Genomic DNA, 23,264 nt, shown 5'->3' on the forward strand with positions numbered 1-23,264 from the left:
CCACTAGAGGCTCAGGTGAACACCTGCTGGCTCTGAGACTCCGCACCCTGGGGAATCTATGCTCTAACTCACTGTGGGATTCATGTTGGTGCTCCAGGGGACCTGCCTTCCTGAACCACCCCGAGTTCCATCCGCAGCAGTCAGCCTTAGGGTCCACTATCATAGCGGTGCACTTCTGACCCCAATGGGGTGCATCTGTCACCTGGATACAGGTGACCTGACATCCCTACTTCTCCCGTTCATAACAAAGGCCCAGATATTGGTAACACCGTGGACAAGATCACTCGCCAGTCCAGATGATGGTCTGAGAGCTGTGGATGAAAGCCCGACCACCTCAGTGCCTCATTACTAAATGACCCTACTGTATTCAAAGAGGTGGAAAATTCCCTATGCCAGTATTACGCAGAGAATACCCCTGGAGATACGTCTCCCACTGTCAACTGGGCAGCACTCAAGGCGATTAATCGGGGCAAACAAATTCAAATAGCTTATAGGGCGAAACGGTAGAGGGAAATAACCATGGGTTAGAGCTGCACAATTAATCGTCAAGAATCGCTATCACGATTTTTTCCCCGTTGCGATCTTGAAAAAAGTGTTTCATGATTCTTACTATGCAAAGAATTCTCTCTGCTCTTCTGAAGCCACAGCCGACAACAGAAAGTAAGAAAAAATCCGGGCAGTCTGCCAAGAATCACAAGACTCTTTAGCAGTGAACTTAACTAGAAAATATTGTAACAATTTGTCAATGGAACAGACTTCATGTGTAAGTTAGGAAAGTTTAACCACTTAAACATAAACCTTTTTCTGACATTTGTTGGTTTCATGTTAAAATCATTATTTTTTGTTGCTAGAAAACTACTTAGAACCCCCAAACATTATATATATATATATATATATATATATATATATATATATATATATATATATATATGTGTGTATATATATATATATATATATATATATATATATATATATATATATATATATATATATATATAAAATTTTTTTTTTTTTTTAGTAGAGACCCTAGAGAATAAAATGGTGGTTGTTGCAATATTTTATGTCACACTGTATTTACGCAGCGGTCTTTCATATGCAATTTTTTGGGAAAAAATTACTTTAATGAATTTAAAAAACAAAAAAAAACTAGCCAGTAAAGTTAGCCCAATTTTTTTTTGTATGCTGTGAAAGATTTATTGTCGCGAGAATCGTGATCTTTTTTATTCTAAGCAAAAAAATTGTGATTCTCATTTTGGCCAGAATCGTGCAGCTCTACCATGGGTCAACAGGAGGGGGAGGTAGGTGAGCTACTGTGGGAACAGAAGAAAAATCCCAATATTGACTTCAGGCATAAGATAGATGCAGCGAGGATGGCACTTAATCTTAGCCTAACTACAAAGGCTGAAAAATACATCTGATGGTCCAGAAACCGTTATTATACTGTAGGGGACACACCACATACCTTGCTAGCGTGAAAATGCCCTTTTTATATTACCCTGTCAATTGCCTGTATAATATTCTTGGGGATCCAAATTGGTTGAGTTCCTGAAAATGTATAAAAATAGGGGGAAAATTTTCATTTTGAACCAATTAGTTTTACCAATCAGGGGAAAGTGGCAAGTTACGCCAGACTTGCGTGCAGTGTTTAGGGGTTTGCACTGATGTGCGCTGATGAGGCGGCACTGATGGGTGCTGATAAGCTGAACTGATGGGCACTGGTGAGGAGGCACTTATGGACACTGATTAGGTGGCACTGATGAGGAGGCACTATGCTGCACTTATGGGCATTGATAGGTGGCACTGTTAGGTGGCACTGATGAGTGCTGTTAAGTGGCACTGGGCACTGATAGACAGCACCGGTGGGCACTAACAGGCGGCACTGGTGGGCACTGATAGGCGGCACGGATAGGCGGTACTGATGGACATTGGTGGGTGGCACTGATGGGCATTGATGGACAGCAGTGATGGGCATTGATGGGCAGCACTGATAGCCAGCACTGACTGGCATCACTAATGGGCACTGATTGGTGGCACTTGTGGGCACTGATTGCTGGCACTGGTGGGCACTAATTGTAGGTACTGATGATCAGTGCCCTGATTAAATGTGTATATGTCACCCTGCGAGGAGATGCCGCTGATCTGCTCTCCTCGCCGCACACTCAGTCAGTGTGAGGCGAGGAGCACCGATTACCGGCATCTCCGTGTTTACCTGTGACCGGCTGTGATTGGACACAGCCGATCACATGGTTAAAGAGCCGCGGACGTGGCTCTTTACAGGGATTGAAGTCGCACCGTGTCCTAGCAACATGCTGCGGCCATGATCACCCTGCGGGCACGCAAGAGCGGCCGTTCTGGGACGCCATCATATAGCGGCGACTCAGAATGAGAGGAGTACCATCCCGCCGTCATTTGACGGTGGGCGGGCGGCAACTGGTTAAAGAAATCATGGATTGTAATTTATTGATACTGTTACATCAAATGTAGCATGAAGAATAGGAGATGTGCCGTGACTCAGCTCAGCCCTACATGTTGAGCTTGTGAACGCTTCTTCAGGAGCTTAGGCATATTCTACATGAATAAAAAATAAACAATAAATTTCATAAACCTCGATATCTAAAAACAATTATTTGTACAGTTCTATAACTAAATAGTACAAGCTTACTGTCCCCCACCCCAGGCATAACAAGCCAAGAAGCAGAGAGCCAGGTGTAGGAAGATCATACCATGGCTATGGGAACATGTATAACATAGAGATAGCGGACAGCCCTGACGCATCCCCCTGGCTATCGGGAAAAATTCAGGGACCATCCAATTAAGTTTGACCACTGCTACAGGGGCATTATACAATAATGTAATCAATTTACGAAAGGTCATCTTTGCTCTTTTTTTAATGACATCAGACGGGGCACTCCACTGCCTAGCTACGAAAATAATGTTTTCATGCATGTCATACCCAAACCAGAAAAGGGTCGTGGGGATTGCAAAAACTACCACGCGATTGCTCATCAATGTTGATCTCAAAATTATGACCAAAATACTGGCGAATAGGATGAATACCTTCCTCTCTGGATACATTCACCCTGATCAAGTGGGGTTCGTCCCGCACAGACAGGCGCCTGATCAAACCAGGTGACTGCTGGACATAATCTTGGTGCTTAAATCAAATTGGGACGGGATGGGTAAGCTGAAAGGCATGCTATTATCTCTTGACCTACACAAAGCATTTGATTCCCTGTCCTGGGAATACCTGTTTTATACTTTAGAGCGCTTTGGATTTGGTGAGAGTTTCCTCACAATCATTAGCACATTATACAGCAAGCCCATCGCTAGACTGTCGGTCAAGGGATATAGTTCGGACTACCCCACCACACATAGAGGCACCCGGCAGGGTTGCCCACTGTCCCCCATTCTATTTATTTTAGTACTGGAACCCCTAGCTATCAAAATACGGCATTACACGAATACCTTGGGGGGGATACCTTGCGAAGACAGGGTGCGTAAATGTGCCCTGTTTGCCGATGACATCTTAATTTTTTTATCGTCCCCGACCACCTCCATTCTCAATCTGTATTGGGAGTTGGCGATATTTATGATGATCTCTGGACTGAGGGTAAATCATGCCAAGTCAACTTAACTTAAAACGACGACACAGTTCTCTCTGCAACAAAATTTCCCATTCAGATGGCAGATCACTGCACTTCCTCACTTGGGCACACATCTCACCCCCTCCATAGATTCTTTATATCATAAAAATCCCCCCCCCCATATAAGAACCTACAAGCAGGCCTCACCCGATGAACGTCTAGCCCCCCCTTGTGGTTCTGTAAAAATGAATACTCTACCTAGCTAACCCATGAAGAATAATATGTCTGATTTACATCTATTTCAGCAGAAGGTATTGAAATTTATATGGGGGGGGGACAAAAGACCTAGAGTGAACAGATGCACGCTATTCACCCCTAAATTGAGGGGAGGCCTGGGGGTCCCAGATTTAACCAAATATTATTATGCCGCACAACTGGAGCAACTGATTCGTTTTCATTCCTAGTAGGTTAACACGTTGTGGATACAGTTGGAATCTTCTCACCTCCCCTCTACTCCAATTAGTCACGTGATGTGGCTGAAAGCAGAGACAGACTGGATATACTATGTCAGACACTGTCTTTTTCCCTGGGGCTATGGGACAGATTGGCAAAAAGATAGATTCAATTCCCGCCATACCCCAGTGGCCCCTTTTGTTGGGCAATCCAATGTTCCCTTCGGGTCTCAATGGCCTCTTTGTTGGGCAATCTAATGTTCCCTCCGGGTATCAGTCCTTCTACATTTGAGTGGTGGATGAACAAAGGTTTTCTCTGTCCCGCAGATTTCAGCGACCATAGAGGAATGTTATCTAGAAGCACATTACAGGCAAAGTACCTCTTCCCCACCGGGGAGCTATTTAGATATTCCCAAATTACTCATTTTCTGAACACTCTTAAACTCACTAGTGACTTGACTTCCTCAACCCCAATGGAATATTTGTGTAGCACAGTGGATAAACATACTGGTCATATATCTATGATATACACTATATGAAGGGTTCATTAAACTACCTTATATGGTACGTTGGGAACAGTACTTGGGGGAAGAGTTACAGTATCTCACAAAAGTGAGTACACCCCTCACTTTTTTGTAAATATTTTATTATATCTTTTCATGTGACAACACTGAAGAAATTACACTTTGCTACAATGCAAAGTAGTGAGTGTACAGCTTGCATAACAATGTAAATTTGCTGTCCCCTTAAAATAACTCAACACGCAGCCATTAATTTTGTAAACCGCTGGCAACAAAAGTGAGTACACCCATAAATGAAAATGTCCAAATTGGGCCCAATAAGCCATTTTCACTCCCCAGTGTCATGTGACTTGTTAGTGTTACAAGGTCTCAGGTGTGAATGGGGAGCAGGTGTGTTAAATTTGGTTTTATCACTCTCACTCTCTCATACTGGTCACTGGAAGTTCAACATGGCACCTCATGGCACAGAACTCTCTGAGGATCTGAAAAAAAGAATTGTTGCTCTACATAAAGATGGCCTAGCCTATAAAAAGATTGCCAAGATCCTGAAACTGAGCTGCAGCATGGTGGCCAAGACCATACAGCGGTTTAACAGGACAGGTTCCACTCAGAACAGGCCTCACCATGGTCGACCAAAGAAGTTGAGTGCAGGTGCTCAGTGTCATATCCAGAGGTTGTCTTTGGGAAATAGATGTATGAGTGCTGCCAGCATTGCTATAGAGATAGAAGGGGTGAGGGGGTCAGCCTGTCAGTGCTCAGACCATACGTCGCACGCTGCATTAAATTGGTCTGCATGGCTTTCGTCCCAGAAGGAAGCCTCTTCTAAAGATGATGCACAAGAAAACCTGCAAACAGTTTGCTGAAGACAAGTAGACTAAGAACATGGATTACTGGAACCATGTCCTGTGGTCTGATGAGACTAAGAAAGATTTGGTTCAGATGTTGTCAAGCCTGTGTGGCGGCAACCAGGTGAAGAGTACAAAGACAAGTGTGTCTTGCCTACAGTCAAGCATGGTAGTGTGAGGGTCATGGTCTGGGGCTGCATGAGTGCTGCCTGGACTGGGGAGCTATTGTTCATTGAGGGAACCATGATTGCCAACATGTACTGTGACATACTGAAGCAGAGCATGATCTCCTGCCTTCGGAGACTGGGCCACAGGGCAGTATTCCAACATAACAACCCCATACACACCTACAAGATGACCACTGCCTTGCTAAAGAAGCTGAGGGTAAAGGTGATGGACTGGCCAAGCATGTCTCCAGACCTAAACCCTATTGAGCACCTGTGGGGCATCCTCAAATGAAAGGTGGAGGAGCGCAAGGTCTCTAGCATCCACCAGCTCCATGATGTCATCATGGAGGAGTGGAAGAGGACTCCAGTGGCAACCTGTGATGCTCTGGTGAACTCCATGCCCAAGAGGGTTAAGGCATTGCTGGAAAATAATGGTGGCCACACAAAATATTGGCACTTTGGGTCCAATTTGGACATTTTCACTTAGGGGTGTACTCACCTTTGTTGCCAGCGGTTTAGACATTAATGGCTGTGTGAAGTTATTTTGAGGGGACAGCAAATTTACACTGTTATACAAGCTATAAACTCACTACTTTACATTGTAGTAAAGTGTAATTTCTTCATTGGTGTCACATGAAAAGATATAATAAAATATTTACAAAAATGTGAGGAGTGTACTCACTTTTGTGAGATACTGTAGAAGCAGCAGAATGGGGGAAACTGGCCCAATTCAATTCCAAATCTTATATTAATGCCTCCCTGATTGAGGCGAACTATAAAGTTTTACTGCGATCGTATCTATTTCAAGTCAGACTGGTGTCTGCTGTCTCGTGGGACCTCCTCCAGGTGCTTTCGTGGTTGCAGCCAGGAAGGAAACGGTCCTTCACACTTGGTGGACGTGCAGCTAAGTAAGGCGGTTCTGGACCTGCACATATAATTCTATTCCCTCATTCAACTGAATCTAACAAAGTCTACACAGCAGGTTCTCTTGGGGAGGCTGATGGAGGGGACACATAAGACGCCTAATCGCATTAATATATATGGCAGCTAGGATATCCATTGCGCGATCCTGGAGGTCACCCATGATTCCCTTTTGATCCCTTAAAGGAAAAATTTACATGGATCACGATCAATGAACGTATGGTGGCTATCCTTCGGGACAAGCTGGCCTACTTTGAGAAAGCATGAAATCCCTGGATGAAATACCTTTCAGAATCCACTTGATTTGGATGGAGAGATACCAGTTCCCTGCATAAAAGGGTGTCAGCCTGGTACTTAGATATTCATACTTTTCTCCTTGTATTTTCTCATCTCTTTCTCTACTGACTTTTCTACTTACTCTTTTTCCCCCCTCTGCTTTCTCTCTTCTCTCTTTTAAAAGCTGAATTAACTTATAAGCCATTGTTGTTCCTGAGTAACCTAGTTACTAAACAAAACTGTGAAGGACTTGCAGGAGTCCAAGTAAGCAAACAGGCTGTAGTTACTAATATGTTTTAGGTTGAAAGATTGCCCTGTAATTATTATTATTATTATTATTACTTATTTTTCTTATTCAGCAGTTGACCCATATTAATGTATATTGTCTACTGTTTGGGCTATAATATCTTCAGTGGCCTTGATTCCTGAGTAATGAATTGGGGTTTAGACAGGTTCAAGAGTCGTTGGCTGTTTAGCCTTTTTTCTTAATCGTACATCAAGGGATACCGAGCCATAGTAATTACATTATTTTTTGTTGCTCTGGACTGTCTTACCTAAGTTTTATGTGTTGATCTTATCTTGGCCTCTGGCCTCTTGCTATTCTGACTTTAGAAGCAAAAAGTCCACTTTGATTGTTAGGCATTCTTATAGTCACTCATGATTAATTACTTCAACTCCACCCTTATAACAGTATAAATTTGAGCATCCTTAAGGGGTCAGCACATTGCTGGGGGAGCACATTGCAATGGCTTCTATCCTTAAGGCTTCTATCTCTAAGTGATTCTTTCTACAAGTGATATGCACTTCAATCTCTGCACTTCAGTGATTGCACGAAGCAAACAAATTCCAGCAGTCTGGAAACAGATTGCAGGTGACCCTGTCTCTCTAATAAGCTCTCCTTCCACTCTGTAACATGCACTCTCTACCACTGCTTCTGACACTCCTGTCCTCTCTCCTCAAACTCTCTTACCTTTACCCCCCCTCTCCACCCGCCTGCTTATACATATCACCCTGCCTTCTGTCCTCTCCCTACTACTGCTCCTACCAACTCTTGCTCATTCTACATCCATATACTGATAAAACCTCCAGTACTCTGAGACATGCCCCTTCACATAAATCACATTCCCACATCACCTCCCTCACCCTCCTGCTTCTCCTAATCTCTGGTGACATATCCCCAAACCCTGGGCCACCATCATCTGTCTTTGCCCAACGCTCCCATCCCCCTACACCCTCTGGCAGGAGCTGCAACCCACAGAACTTGGTCTCTATATCTCTTTCCAAAACCCGCCCCCCCTTTTCCTGTGCCCTGTGGAATGCACGTTCTGTATGCAACAAACTCACCGCCCTTCACGACCTCTTTATCACAAATTCCTTTAACCTACTTGCCATTACTGAAACCTGGCTTCATGAATCAGATACTATTTCTCCTGCTTCCCTCTCCCATGGGGGCCTTCTCTGGACTCACTCCCCCAGACCAAGTGGACGGAAGGGAGGTGGAGTGGGAATCCTTCTAGCCCCATGCAGCACCTATCAGGTACTTCACCCACCTCCCTCTCTGACACTCTCCTCTTTTGAGGCACATTGCATTTGTCTATTCTCTCCCATTTCTCTAAGAATTGCTGTCATCTACCGGCCCCCTGGACCAGTATCAGCCTTTCTTGATGACTTCTCTGCCTGGGTACCCTACTTTCTCTCTTCTGAAATCCCCACAATTATTCTTGGGGACTTCAAAATCCCTGTTAACACCAACACTACTATTACTTCTAAACTTCTCAGTCTAACCTCATCGCTTGACCTGAAGCAATGAATACAGGCTCCTACCCACTCCAACGGCAACACCCTTGACCTTGTCTTCTCCTATCTGTGCACTCCGTGCAACCTTTCCAACAATCCACTCCCACTCTCTGATCACCACCTTATTAGTTTTGCTCTCTCCCTGTCTTCCACCTCTTCTCCCTCCAACCGCCTAACAGTTACACGTAGAAACCTTCACCACCTCAACCCTTCTCTTCTCTACTCTGCTACTGATCACTTCTATGACAAAATCTCACCTCTGTCCTGCCCCAACCTAGCTACTTTTATCTACAACAGCTCACTGTCTTCCTCCCTAGACAAGCTTGCCCCCCTCACTACACGCAGAATTAGGCCCCGACTGCTACAACCCTGGCAAACAAATGACACCAGAAGTCTCTGAAAACGTATCCGCGCTCTTGAGCGCCTGTGGCATAAGACTAAGACCCAGGAAGACTTCACACAATATAAATCTGCCCTCCTAAAATACTACTCCTGCCTTCACACTGCCAAACAGACCTACTTTATCACACTCATTAACACCTTCTCATCCAGTCTACGTCAACTCTTCTCTATGTTCAACACACTACTCTGTCCTCCACTGCCTCCACCCACCAACTCACTCACTGCCCAGGAGATTGCCAATCACTTCAAAACTAAGATTGATACAATTCATGAGGAGATCACCAATGCGCAAAAACCTCCCCCATGCAACACCCCATGTCCACAGATACAATCATTACTTCCCTCATTCAACCCTGCTACTATTACTGAGGTTGCTAAACTTTTAGCACTCATCTAACCACCTGCCCCCTGGATCCTGTTCCCTCGTAAATGCTACGCTCACCCTCTGACTCGATTCTACACTTTCTAACTCACATTTTCAACCTCTCCCTCTCTTGTGGCATCTTCCCAAACTCTCTAAAACATGCGCTAGTCACCCCCATACTTAAAAAGCCCTCACTGGACCCTACCAATCTCAACAACTTACGTCCCATCTCCTTACTCTCCTTCTCCTCCAAACTTCTTGAAAGACTGGTCTACCACCGACTAAGCGACCATCTGACCATGAATAAACTTCTTGATCCCCTTCAGTCCGGTTTTCGCCCTCAACACTCCACGGAAACTGCTTTTCTTAAACTCTCAAATGACCTACTAATGGCTAAAGCCAATGGACACTATTCTGTACTACATCTCCTGGATTTCTCTGCTGCCTTTGACACAGTGGACCACCCCCTCCGCCTCAAAAAACTCCACTCCTTTGGTCTCCGTGACTGTACTCTTCGCTGGTTCTCATCCTACCTATCCCACCGCTCCTTCAGTGTCACTTACAACTCTTCTTCCTCCTCTCCTCTTCCTTTCTCCGTTGAGGTCCCCCAAGGTTCTGTTCTTGGACCTCTCCTTTTCTCAATCTACACCACCTCCTTGGGTCAGTTGATTGCCTCCCACGGCTTTAAATATCATCTCTACGCTGATGACACCCAAATCTATCTCTCCAACCCCCAGCTCTCTCCATCTGTCTCCTCACGCATTACCAACTTACTAGCAGACATATCAGCCTGGATGTCACATCACTTCCTCAAACTCAACCTATCCAAAACCGAGCTCATGATATTTCCTCCCTCAGGTGCCACTTCCCCTGATTTCCCTGTCAATATCAACTTCTCAACTATCAACCCATCTCCCCACGCCAAGGTCCTAGGTGTAATCCTGGACTCTGAACTAACCTTTCGACCCCACATTCTATCACTATCCAAAACTTGCCGCCTCACTCTCCGCAACATCTCCAAGATACGCCCCTTCCTCACCACAAAGCTTCTAATCCACTCCCTGGTCATCTCCCGCCTCGACTACTGCAACTCCCTCCTCATTGGTTTATCTCTAAATAGGCTATCCCCACTTCAGTCCGTCATGAACGCTGCTACCAGGCTCATCCACCTCACAAACCGCTCAGCATCTGCTACACCCCTCTGCCAATCCCTCCATTGGCTGCCACTCAGTCACCGAATTAAATTCAAGATACTAACCATAACTTACAAAGCCATCCACAACCTGGCCCCCAGCTACATCTCTAACCTAGTCACAAAATACCAACCTAATCGTTCTTTTCGCTCCTCCCAAGACCTCCTGCTCTCAAACTCCCTTGTCACCTCATCCCATGCTCGCCTTCAGGACTTCTCCAGAGCCTCCCCCATCCTCTGTAATGCTCTACCCCACTCGGTCCGATTTTCTCCTGCTTTATCCACTTTCAGACGATACCTGAAAACTCTTCTCTTCAGAGAAGCCTATCTGGCCCCCACCTAACAACTGTACATTTATCTTCTCAATCAGCACATCACCCACAGTTATTACCTCTTGTATCTCTTGACCTTCCCTCTTAGATTGTAAGCTCTAAGGAACAGGGCCCTCTGATTCCTACTGTATCAAAGTGTATTGTATTTGTACTGTCTACCCTCAAGTTGTAAAGCGCTACGTAAACTGTTGGCGCTATATAAATCCTGTATAATAATAATAATAATAATAATTACTATGTGGGTATTAGGCCACCTTAAGGTGATGGACACTGGCACAACCTAAGACAGGAAGTCCACTCCCTATATAACCCCTCCCACTACTGGGAGTACTTCAGTTGTTTCACCAGTGTCTAAGGTGTTGGTCATGAGTAAAGATGTGCTGTGCTGAGGTTTAGCCTGTAACGTTTCTCTTTCTAGAAAGCTGGACCCGGGGGTTCCAGTGCTTTTGGTTTTTTCAGCCATAAGCTTTTTCTGGCGGGGTGCTATTACAGGTCCAGGAGTACGGATCCCCCGATAAAAAGGGGGCCCCAGTTCCTGAAGGTTTTTTAAACAGAGCCCATCGTGAGTGGTGAAGATTGGGTCTGTTGGTTTTACCACAGAAATCCCTGCGGCGGGAAAGGTAAGTGGAGACTTCTAAAGAATTTTAAAGTTTCTTATGAATTGTCTCCTTTAAAAAGTAAATGTTGTCTTGCCTAAAAGTCACCACTGGGGGCTGTACAGAGCACATACCTTGTCATGCTTTCTCAGATCATGCTGTGTCAGCAGAAGCTGCAGCTTCTTCCGGCTAGCAGTCACAGGACTCCGGTAAGCTTTTGGGGGGGGGGGGTTTCTCTAAAAAAAAAACCCCACCCAGACAAAATCTCTCCCCCTCTCCCTGAGTAGAGGGAGAAGCCAGAACAATCATCCGTTGCCGCTCCATTCTCCACTGCCTCTATGCGGCGGTTTGTCATAGCCCTCCTCCTCATCGCCCTCCCCCCACACACACACACAGATCCTGTCAGATCGGAGGCCCACGTTTGAGTGGGAAAATACTCTTTTTTTAAAAGAGGGGGGGGGTACAGTGGGAACACGGAGAGGACGTGGCTTAGCTCGGCATTGGCGTGCAGCAACGTCCAGCGCAGCTGTACTTTTAAATGGCTCCATTGCTAGAAGCAATTGGTGTATGCCAATCATTGAGAGACCAGTTTAAACAGGTGCTCAAAGTTATTCCTGATCAGCAGGCCAGGATTTAGCTGAGTTACCAGCGGCATTATGTTTGGCAATAGACGCCATGAGAGATTCTATTCTTCAAGCCTTGTGCCTTACACTTGGGCTGGTGCATAGGCATAGAATCTTGTGGTTGAAAGATTGGTCAGCCGAAGCATCATGCAAAGCTCCTGGCTAGTTTTCCTTTTCACAGGGAACGGCTGTGTGGGGAAGATTTGGATAAATACATCCAAAAAAGTTTCTAGTGGAAAAAGTACCTTTTTGCTAGTTAGGAAAAGGAGTAATCGTATTTCATTTAAACAAGCTCCTTCTCCAGTGTCAGGAGCATCTGCCTCCAGGCAGTCATGACGGGCTCCGCCGTCAATTTTAAGAGGGTAATTGGAGCCTCCTTGTGAGGGGGCGCCCCCGCTCGCTTGAGTGGGGGGAAGACTTATGCAGTCCTCACGGGTCTGTTAGAAAGAGTGTCGAGAGCCTACGGCCACATCACCCTGAAGCACCAGATCTCGTCTGATTTCAGAAGCTAAGCAGAATCGGGCCTGGTCAGTATCTGGACGGGGGACCACCTGTGAATACCAGGTGCAGTAGGCTGCAGATGGGTGACTTCTTCCATAACTCTAGGATACAAACTTGAGTTCCGAAAGTCCCCGTCTCTTTCTCAAATTCCAGAGGAAAAGAAGTCTCTCTTTCAAGCACCGGACCATGTTTTGTCTCAAAAAATTGATCTTAGTGGTTCCCATGCAAGAGCAGGAATTGGGGTTTTATTTAAACCTCTTCACGGTACCAAAACCAAATGGGTGTGCCAGACCCATCCTAGATCTCAAAGATCTAAACCGGTTTCTGAATATCCGCTCTTTTCGCATGGAGTCAATCCGATCAGTGGTCTTCATCCTACAAGGTGGAGAACTTCTGGTGTCATTAGACATCAAGGATGCATACCTCCATGTACCTATATTTCCCGCTCACCAGAAATATCTACGTTTTGAGGTAGAAAATCTTCATTTTCAGTTTGTAGCTTTGCCTTTCGGTCTAGCTACTGCTCCTCAAGTATTTACAAAGGTCCTGGCCCCTCCTGTAGCCGGATTAAGGGTCCAAGGTATAACAATTATAGCTTACCTAGACGATCTGCCCTTGATAGACCAGTTGGTAGGCCGCTTAGACCAAAGTATGATCTACAGTCAACTACCTGGAATACCTAGGTTGGATTCTCAACCTAGAGAAATCCTCCTTAAAAAACTATCAAGGAAATTAGAATACCTAGGTCTGATTATTGATACAGCCCAGAAAAGGGTATTCTTTCCCCAGGCAAAGATCAGGGCCATAAAGGAACTGATTAGGTGGTCAAGGCAAAGAAGAATCCTTCTATATGACTTTGCATGAGGTTGTTGGGAAAGATGGTGGCTTCATTCGAGGCCGTTCTTTATGCTCATTTTCATTTGAGGCTTCTGCAAAACAGTATCTTTTCGGCTTGGAACAAGAAGATCCAAGCTCTAGATTTCCCAATGTATCTGCCTCCAGGGTGTGCCGAAGCCTCAGTTGGTGGTTGATAACAAGAATCTGCAGAAGGGAAAATCTTTCCTACCAGTTACCTGGAAGATGTTAACAATGACCTTGCCCATCAACATTCTAGAGATCTGGGCAGCACGCTTGGCCCTGAGGGCCTGGACGCTCAGGTTACGGAATTGTCCTGTCAGGATCCAATCCGACAATACAGTAGGGGCCTATATCAATGACCAAGGAGGGCACGAGAAGTCGTGCGGCCCAGAGAGAGATGAATAATATCTTAACTTGGGCAGAAAACAATGTACTTTGCCTATTGGCAGTCTTTATTCCGGGAATAGAAAATTGGCAGGCGGACTACTTGAGTCGCCAGCAGTTGTTCCCGGGGGGAATATTCCCTTCACCCCAATATCTTCCTGGAAATGTGCAGAAGTGGGGGGATCCCAGACGTAGATTTATTTGCGTCCAGGTTCAACAAGAGAATCGACAACTTTGTGTCAAGAACAAGGGATCCGCTAGTATGCAGAACAGATGCCTTAGTATTCCCGGGCAATCAGTTCTCACTTATTTATGCTTTTCCTCCTTTTCTGCTGCTTCCACGACTGCTTTGCAGGATCAAGCAGGAAGGGAAATCGGTGATTCTTGTGGCCCAGAAGATCTTCGTTTGCAGAGATCATAAAGATGGCGGTAGGGGACTCATGGACCCTACCACCACGTCCAGACCTTCTTTCGCAAGGTCCAGTATTCCATCCTACCCTACAAACGCTAAATTTAATGGTTTTGCTATTGAGACCCACATTCTGAAGAAGCGTGGGCTGTCAGGTCCAGTGGTATTTACCTTGGTTAATGCAGAAAAGCTGGCTTCCAGAATCATAGATTATAGTGTCTGGAAAGCATATGTCTCCTGCTGTGAATAAGGGGTTGGCACCCCAGGAAGTATGGCATAGGTAAAATTCTTGACTTCTATAGATAGGGTTAGAAATGAAGCTGGCCTTGCGTACTATTAAAGGCCAGGTTTCGGCCTCATCTGTATTATTTCAACAACCATTCGCTTCGCATTCTTTGGTTCATAGCTTATTCAGTGGGTAACGTGGCTTAATCCTCCGATTGTAATGCTTCAGGCAGTGAACTATGTTGGATTGTGTGGATCACAGCTTCGGAAGTCTATGAATACTATATTCTTAACAGTTAACTTTAACCTTAACAGCTATCAGGTAGGAAGACTATTTAGAGTGGCAATACACAGCCACGACGGGGAGCTTCAGAGGCAACTTAAGCTTAGTAGCACTACACAGAAATAAAGTTTTAGGAAATGTAAAGATACTTGCAGTGAGTGGATTCCTGGAGATGGGGTCATCCAGTGGCTTCTTGAGAGATGTACTGGTCTCCTATGTGGAAAGGAACAGGTAAGGTTTTCTTCGGGCAAAGTAAGTAGACTGTGGGTAGGGCAGAGGAGAGTCTCTGACTACTAGAGAGGAAGGGGCTCTGTTCGGCCCAACAAGTGGAAGTTGGAGGGGCTCTGTCTGGCCCAAAAGTGAGGTGGAAGACGGGGCTCTATCCGGCCCAAAAGTGAGATGATAGTCGGGGCTCTGACCAGCCCAAAAGAGAGATGAAAGTCAAGGTCTCTGACCGGCCCAATAGAGAGAGATGACGGCAGTCTTCTGTTGAAGATCTTTACCTGGCATCAGGTTCTTAGCACGAACGTCAAGCAAATGGCATCAGCTGTTTAAGTAGGGACAAGAGGAGGAGCCGGGTGATGTAGTTGTGACTTCATCAATCTGTGACAGAGTTTGTGGAGATATCAGAGCTCCCAGTGGAAAGTTAAGAATATTGCAGGAGAAATGTCGGAGCCTCCAGTGGAGGGATAAAGACATTACAGGAGAAATGTCGGAGCCACCAGTGGAGGTATAAAGACATTACAGAAGAGATGTCGGAGCCTCCAGATAAGGATATTACAGGACCCCCCCCGAGGGACCCCTGCTGGGGGCCAAGGGAGCAGGCCTGTCAGGATTGTGAGAATGGAAGAGGCGGACAAGCTGTGGGGCATGAACCTCGGAGGCGGGTTCCCAGGAGTCATCCTGTGGACCGTAGTTCTTCCAATGGATCAAATACTGTAAGCGGTTTCTCTATAGCCGGGAGTCCAGGATCTGAGCGATTTTGTATTCCACCTGGCCCTTAACCTCAACTGGCGGTAGAGGCATTGGAACTCGGCTGGGGAAGGTGTTGGGATGGTAGGGTTTTATCAGGGAGACGTGGAAGGTCGGATGAATTCGTAGGGACGACGGTAGGTTTAGCCTCACTGCTGCCTGGTTAATCACTGAGTGAATGGGAAAAGGACCAATGAAAAATCCACTAAATTTGCGTGAAGGCATCTAAAGGGTAAGGTGTTTGGTGGATAGCCATACTAAATCTCCGATCTTGTATGAGGGTGGAGTTCTCCTGTGAAGATTGTAGTAGGCCTTTTGTCTGCTTTGAGCTCTAGTGATGTTATCGCGTAGGTGAGGAATGAGGTTCTTTAAGGTGTTGATAAAATCTTCAGCCGCAGGGTTGTTGGTAGGTATCTGCTGAGGGATGGAAACGGTAGTTAGCATAAAAAGGTGCACAACCTGTGGTAGTACTGTTATTGTTGTATGCAAACTCTGCTAGGGGAAGTAACTCATGCCAAACGTTTTGTAGGTAAGTGCAGTAGCAACGGATATATTGTTCTAGACAGCGATTTACCCTTTCGGTTCGTTTGAGGATGGTAGGCAGTTGATAATCGATGGTCAATCTGGAGTTTGTTTTTTTTAAATTGTATTTTTTATTAAAGAGTTTCAAAGAAAATACAAAAGAGAGGTAACATCAAACAATTGTTAGTACAAAGTGAGTACAATAAATCGAAAAGTATTTAGCATAAGTTGAGATTTCAAAAGCAAGGCCACAGTGTTACCAAATTTCACAGGTTAACAAAATGACAGGTATATAAATCATGAGAAGGAAGTGTAGATAGGGATCGAGGTGGGAAGGGACCCAGGGAGGGGGCAGTCTAGGTATATTAGTAGTTCACATCATAAGGGTCGTTGCTCACTGGGTCCGGGGTTAGCGGGGTCTCAGGAGCGCCTATACCAGACAGAGGCGCTCCATGGGATTCCCACAAAGGAAAAGAGAAGGGGGGAAGGTGGGGGTGCACCATGGAATCTCCAGGAAAATATGCGGATGGGGCCGACAGGACAAGCATTTACCCTATATGTTCAAGAGAATATTGTGCTATTAGAGAGTGTATTTCCGGGGTTGAGCTCTGTGTGGTCCCATAGATCCCAAATCCTTGAAAATTGAGGAAGTGTATCATGAATAGTAGCAGTGAGGTGTTCCATTCTGCGAATTTGCTCCAATATTTGCAGGACTTGTGAGAGGGTGGGTGGGGGTGAGGATAACCATCTCAAGGGTATGCTCGTTTTGCTGCCAAAAGGATAAAGTCAGCTAATTTTTGGGCATGTTTAGGGAGGCCTGGAATTGGCAAACTTAGGAGAAAGTGGATTGGGTTTAAGGGAAGATTAGCTTCAAAAAGGTTTTGTAAATATGTATGAATAGAGGACCAGAAGGGTTGGATAATGGGGCATTCCCAAAAAACATGAAAATGGGAGCTGGTGTCAGCACGGCATCTCCAACATACCCGGGGAGCCTTAGGGTCGTCTCTATGTAGGACCTCCGGAGTTCTGTACCAAAATAGTAATATTTTATAGGACGTCTCCCTCTCCCTACACATCGTGAGGATTTGGACATAACTTCCCATATTTTCTGCCGTTGAGGGGTGGGGTTGGGTTGTTTGATGATTTGGGACCATTTCTTCATGTAGGTATGATATGTGGGGGAGAGTGGGAGAACCTCATGTAGATACTTATAAATTTCTGAAATAAGATGGGTTTGGTATGGGCCCTGGGCACATAAAAGTTCAAAAGGAGTGGGTTTGTCTAGGGTGAGGGTGGGGGATTTGGAGCTAAAGTAATGTTTAATTTGGAGGTAAGAATAGAATAAATGTTTAGGGATTTGGTGTTTCCGTTGAATTTTATCAAAGGATAAAAGTGTGTGGGTGAGTGGGTGTACGAGACTTCGGAGTTGAAAAATTCCGGCCTGAGTCCATGGAAGCATTCGAGTGTATGATAAACTATCCGGCATGTCAGGATTAAACAGCAAATTTAACAGGGGTGGACATGGGGATGAATGGGAGAACTGACGGGAGCATTTTTTCCAAATAGGAAGAGTGAAAATCATCGCATGTAAGCATAAAATTCTAAGTTGGGTTATAGAGGACTCTAGATTTGTCCAAATCATGGAACAAGGATGGACAGAGCAAGTTACGTTCATTTCAATATCCGACTAGATACTGGATGCCTTTCTATGCGACCAGACTATGGTCGGCTTTAGATGGGTAGCAAAGTAATATTTGAGAAGGTCTGGAACTCCCAACCCACCTCTGGACCTAGGGGCGAGTACAACTGAACTAGCTATTCCGTGGGCTTTGTAGTGCCAAATAAAGTTAAGGAATGACCTCTGAGTGGCTTTGAGTTGTGACATTGGGACGGGAACCGGTAGGGTCTCATATAAATAGAGGAGTCTCGGCAATATAGACCTCTTCAGGACATTGATGCGACCCAGGAGAGATATGGGATATGTGTCCCATTGTCGCAAGAGTCAGTCAATGTCACAGAAGAGAGGGGGGAAATTGACCTGGTAAAGGCTTGAATATGAGGAGGTTAGATAAATTCCTAAGTATTTGAGGGATTTTGTGCACCAATGATATGAATAATTTTGTTGTAGGGCGGTAAGATCTGAGGGTGAGATGAGTATGGGCAGAGCGTCCGTTTTGCTTGTGTTGATCTTATAGCCTGAAAGGGAACTAAATTCTTTAAGCAGAGCATACAGGTTTGGGAGGGAAATGTGGGGTCTAGTCAAGGTCAACAGAATGTCATCTGCAAATAGGGACAGTTTGTATTCGTTTTGACATAATGAGACCCCACGGATGTCAGGGTGAATGCGGATGGCTGCAGCCAGGGGTTCCAGACAAAGAATAAAACGCAAGGGGGATAGTGGACATCCCTGTCTAGTACCATTACTTAGAGAGAAAGCTGGTGATAAGTAGGGAGATAATTGGACTTGGGATGAAGGGCGGGAATATAAAGCATGCAATGCGGCAATGAAGGGACCTTCGAAACCATAATTAGAGAGTGTAGCAAACATAAAGGGCCAGCTGAGCCTATCAAAGGCCTTCTGAGCGTCCAGGCTTAGTATTAGAGCTGGGCGTGTTGTTTTGTTTAATAGTTTAATAAGGTCTATAGTGCGTCTTGTATTGTCTCCCGCGTGTCTGGCTGTTACAAAACCCACTTGATCTTTATGTATAAGCCTGGGGATCAAGTGGGATAGTCGATTAGCTAGGATTTTTGTAAATATTTTGTAGTCTGAGTTGAGTAATGCAATGGGCCTGTAATTGTCTGGGAGGGAGAGGTCTTTACCAGGTTTTGGGATTACAGAGATATGGGCGTGAAGGAATTGAGGGTGAGGTACGGTACCTTTGAATAGGGAGGAGAATAGGGAAATTAGATGTGGGCTAAGAATTGGTAGAAAGGTTTTATAATAAGAATATGGCAAGCCATTGGGGCCAGGGGATTTTTGGGTAGGGAGGTTCTTTACTACATCAGCTAGTTCCTCAGGGGTGACTATCGAGTTTAAAGATAAAAGGTGATCGGGAGAGAGTTTGGGTAGATGTAGGGACTCAAAGAAAGAGTCAAATTTTTCTTGTGTAAAGTTGTAATGGGGGTCTGATTGCAGGCAATTGTACAATTTGCAATAGAAATCTCCGAAAACCTTAGACATTGTAGAGGGGCAGTATGTGGGGGTACCGTCAGGTTGTCTAAGAAAGTCTGGGGAGGAGTGGAAAGGACAAGGTTTCAGTTTGTTTACCAACATCCTGTGGGGTTTGTTTGAGTATTCATAGAATTTCTGTTTAGACATGTCTAATGAGTTGATTGCGTAAGGAAATAACGGCTCGGAGTCCAGCCACCGTGGGAGAGGAGAGTAAAAGTTTTTCAGCTTTGCGAAGTTTGGAGACAGCAGAGGAGCGTTGAAGTGATGCACCTTTTTTCAGACGAGAGCCTGCGGAAATACATTGCCCCTCTAAAGACGGCTTTGTGAGCCTCCCACAGGGTGGAGGGCTTCAAGACCGTATTATCATTAAGCTGAAAATATTCAACTAAGCTATTGGATAGGTGTTCTCTGGTTTCAGGGATTCGGAGAAGGGTTTCGTTAAGGCGCCAATGGCAGGTTCTAGGGGATGCAGAGTATAGGGCAATATCTAGATGGACTGAGGAGTGGTCTGACCAGGAAACAAGATTAATTTCGGACGAGACTGTGGATGTCAGGAGGGGTGGAGAGATAAAGAAATGATCTAGTCTAGAGTAGACATAAAAAACAAAAAAATACTGCGCTACCCCTAAAAACTGAACCCCCCAAAAGCAGCAGTTAAACAGTGAGATGTGCACCAAAACAACAAATAGAAAAGAGAAATAACCGCGCTAAAATATTGATGAAACATGTGAAGTAATCTTGAAAGCTTCCGTTAGAAAGTACATATATGTATGCAAAACATTAAAAAATAAAAATTAGAAAAATACATGGGTCTATACATGTATCTATGAATCAAAAATTAGTGTCCATGTATAATGGATGAAAATCATATGTGAAGTAATAATCTGAAATCAGTCCAAAAGAGACCCTTGGGTAAACCCGACCAGAGTCAGTGGTGAAGATAAAAGTGACACCCCATGCAGTAATCCGCAAACACAATTATTGCACTTACCACAAGACAAGCGAACAACAGCCTGTATCTCGTCTTGGTATGGAAAATCCAGATGGTACACTTAGACTGCATACACCATGGCTGAAAGGATGTAGTGAGGACACCAGACTTCCATCTCACAGGCATGTAAATAAAAAGAAACTGGCCATAGTGTAATACTGGCAACATGATTTGAATAAAAGAGGATAGAAATCATACACAAGTGCATAAGAATACAGCAAAAGAGAAACCCTTGAGTGAACGCAATCAAACTCAGCGGTAAAGATGAAAGAGACAGCACACTCCGTGATCTGCCACCATACAAATAATGCGCTTACCGCAAGGCAAGCCAAAAACAGCTTGTGTTCCGTCCCAGTATGAGAGATCCAACTGGCGTACTGGACTGCTTACAGCATGGGCCGAGGGATGTGGCAAGGACCCCAAATTAACATCTCACAGGCATGTGGATAAAAAGAAACTGGCCATAGTGTAATACATGAGCAGAACTGTAGGCAGAGCAGGCTTGCTGGTATTTGTGGTGCACTGCTGCACAGGTAGGTAGAGCAACAATGAGACTGGTGCCAAGCAGGAACAAGTTAGGACAGCCAAGATGTAATGGTGGGGAGTCTGGTAACTAGACTCTAGACCAGCTGGGTCACATATGGATACATAAGCGTCACATATGGGACATAAGCGGTTAATAAGGATCGCCATGCCTGCTTTGCCAGATGGGTCAGATTCCATAAAAGATGTCGGAAAGTGTTTACTGGCAAATTTGAGAGAACCCCCAGGACGGAAATGGGTCTCCTGGACTAGAAGTATATCAGCTTTAGAAGCCTTAAACTCTTTCAGAGCTAGCCATCTCTTCTGAACAGAGTTTAAACCTTTTACGTTACAAGTAAATAATTTTAGCGCCATAACGACTTAACCTGGTGGATATGCGCTTGATAAGTAAAATAGCATTTGTTGGGTAAAGGATTCCATGGTGCAAGGGTTATAGGGAGGGTGTAGAGTAACCTGACAATATATAAAACATCATCATAACTGTAACCTTGACAACGCCGATCTATGAGATGTAACCACCTCTGGTCATGAAAAATGACCAGGGGAAAAACAGTGAAAAAGACACTATAAAAATGAAAATGTAAATAGCAATAAAAATGAAAAGCAGCAAAAAGGAGAAAAAGGAAAAAGAAAAAAATAGATGAGAGTCCAGAAAACATCCGAAGAGAAGCCTGGAAGGGCAATGCCCTCCAGGAAGCCCAGGACTGGGCCTTGGGCTGGGAAGGGGAGCATGAGGACCACCAAAAATGGGGGGTCAGAGGATCCTCCTCCGTCTCCAGGAGCAAAAGACCTAGGTTTTGAAAATAAACTGTGAGAAATATAAAACTGGTAAACCAAGGTGTCATAAAGAACAGCAACAGTTGAGACACCCCATGGGCAGAATGATGGGTGTGTAGACCCACCAGAGGGGTAGGCAGGAACATCAGGAGGCCAAAAAGAAATAACATACAAAGCTGTAGCCATGTGAGAAGTTCCTCAGGTTGGGAGTCTTGAAGATGGGCGCCTCTGAGGAGTGAGATTGGTCTTGTGTGGTTTTTGTCTCACTGGGGTCCAGATACGGCCTGGGATTGCTGACGGTTTAGGAGTGGCGGGAAGCAGCGCAGGATCTTCATCAGGAAGAGGCGGTAGGCCTAAGTTGCGTAAGAAGGCATCACTTTCCTGGAGGTCACATAGGGAGTATTGTATACCATCACGGGAGGCAGAGAGGTGGAAGGGGAAGCCCCAGCGATACAAGACTTTGGGTCTGGAGGTGTAGAGTCAATGGACAGAGATTTCTTCGTCTTGCCAGGGTGATGGGTGAAAGGTCACTGAAGATCTGGATCCTGGACCCCCTGAAATCAAGCCTGGATTGATTACGAGTAGCGATGGTTAAGGCTTCTTTGCTGTTGTAGTAGTGAAACCTGACAATCACATCTCTTGGGTTGGCTCCAGCTGGAGGTTTAGGGGCTAAGGATCGATGTGCTCTGTCTAAACGCCAATCAATATCAGGGATTTTGGGGGCCACTACATTAAACAAACTCAGGAGATAAGAGCGAAGGTCTCTATCTTCTACTGTTTCAGGGATGCCTCTGATCCGTACGTTCTGCCTGCGCTCTCTATTTTCAAGGTCTTGTTGTTGGGCCTGGACTTGGGTGACTGAGTGTTTAATGGCGGTGTTGTCTTCTTCTAAGACGTGGACATATTGTACTAGCTCGTCAAACTTTGTCTCAAGGGTGTCCATAAGGTCACCTAGTTGATCTATCTCACCTCTCAGTTCTTTAGCAAGTTTCCCTACTTCCTGGGCAATATTGTGGGTGATGGCCTGGAGCAGGGATTGCAGTTTAATATCTAGGACGTCTGCCGTTAATGGAGCAAATGTTCCCTGTGATGAATTAGGTATAACGTCAAATAAAGTATCTGTCACAGGTTCAATTTGTTCTCGTGGATCCTGTGTGGCATCTCCGCCATTTGAAGCTGTTGATATGGGGCTGTGCAGGAAGCGGTCCATGGTGGTAGAAGACTGGGCGTTAAACACTGAGGTGTAATTCTTCCTTTGGTCTCCAATTTTTCCCATGGGGTGCATGGTTACTGTAAGAGATTTAGAAGATGACTCCTGTGGCTGGTGGTGCTTCAGAACGGTTAACTGGAGTCCCGGATAGACGGAGGGTGGCAAAGTATTAGGCTTACATGCCTGTCACGATTAAAGGCTGTGTATGTATCTGATAAGCTGTTCTTCATGAATTAAGCAGGTTTGGGGGAGTTTTATCCGTAGTGTGTCTTGTATTTGGAGTGGGGCTGTACGTTTGAAGAAGGGCAGTAGTTAGGCACTAGTTCTTGGGAAATAGGCCGAAGG

The 23,264-nt window shown here is 45.2% G+C and overlaps 1 protein-coding gene and 1 pseudogene across 5 annotated transcripts in view; both read left to right on the forward strand.

The window, feature by feature from the left end:
• The window catches only part of PLEKHA6 (pleckstrin homology domain containing A6), a 1,624,617-nt gene that overhangs the window by 1,091,205 nt on the left and 510,148 nt on the right, over positions 1 to 23,264 (forward strand). The window lies entirely within an intron of this gene.
• LOC141130444 (5S ribosomal RNA) lies at positions 12,531 to 12,648 on the forward strand (annotated as a pseudogene).

Source organism: Aquarana catesbeiana, linkage group LG02 (assembly GCF_042186555.1).
Source record: "Aquarana catesbeiana isolate 2022-GZ linkage group LG02, ASM4218655v1, whole genome shotgun sequence".
NCBI lineage: Eukaryota > Metazoa > Chordata > Amphibia > Anura > Ranidae > Aquarana > Aquarana catesbeiana.